Raw genomic sequence first — 775 nt, 5'->3', positions numbered from 1 at the left:
GACAGTTAAAATTATACATTTCTAATTTTTTTAAAGTATTGTCAAATTATGTTTGATATGATAATAGGTTTTAATTATAAAACTAAATAATTTTATTTTGTAATTTATTAATTTTTAGCTTCGATGCGAAACTTAGAAGGTATTAATTTTACTATGATGTGTTTTTTTTTTAATAAAGTCCGAAATTTTTTTTTTCCATGACAAAGTATATTACATTAGCTTTAATTAAAAATATATATAAAAGTGTCANTGTGTTTTTTTTTTAATAAAGTCCGAAATTTTTTTTTTCCATGACAAAGTATATTACATTAGCTTTAATTAAAAATATATATAAAAGTGTCAGACTTCCGGAACACTTTCAAAAGTTTAAATGAAAAAGTTCATTTTTTGTGAAAAAGTTGTCATTTTAAATCCCCCCCTGTGAGCAGGTAAAAGGTTAAATTTATAAAAAAAATATACCAAATGATAGATAAAGACATAAATCATCTATAAAAAAAAATTATATTGATTTGTTTATTTTTGAAAAAGTTATGACAATTTTAAGTAAAAAAATTTTTAAAAATTTCGAAAATTAGCGAGTTTTAAATTTGTAATTTTTTTGGAGATTTCCCCGATTTACGGGGAACGATGGAAATTTTTTCAATTTTTGAGGGTAATGTCTTTGGTTAGATACAATTTGCGATCTTTTGACGTATCGTTGAAAGAAATCGGTTCGGTGAGAGCTGAGAAAAAGTGGTAACAGACACAAAATAAAAATAAACACATTATAGTAAAA

This window comes from Daktulosphaira vitifoliae, unplaced genomic scaffold (genome assembly GCF_025091365.1).
Source record: "Daktulosphaira vitifoliae isolate Bord-2020 unplaced genomic scaffold, ASM2509136v1 Scaffold_3, whole genome shotgun sequence".
In the NCBI taxonomy this organism is placed as follows: Eukaryota; Metazoa; Arthropoda; class Insecta; order Hemiptera; family Phylloxeridae; genus Daktulosphaira; species Daktulosphaira vitifoliae.
This window is presented reverse-complemented; position numbering follows the sequence as displayed.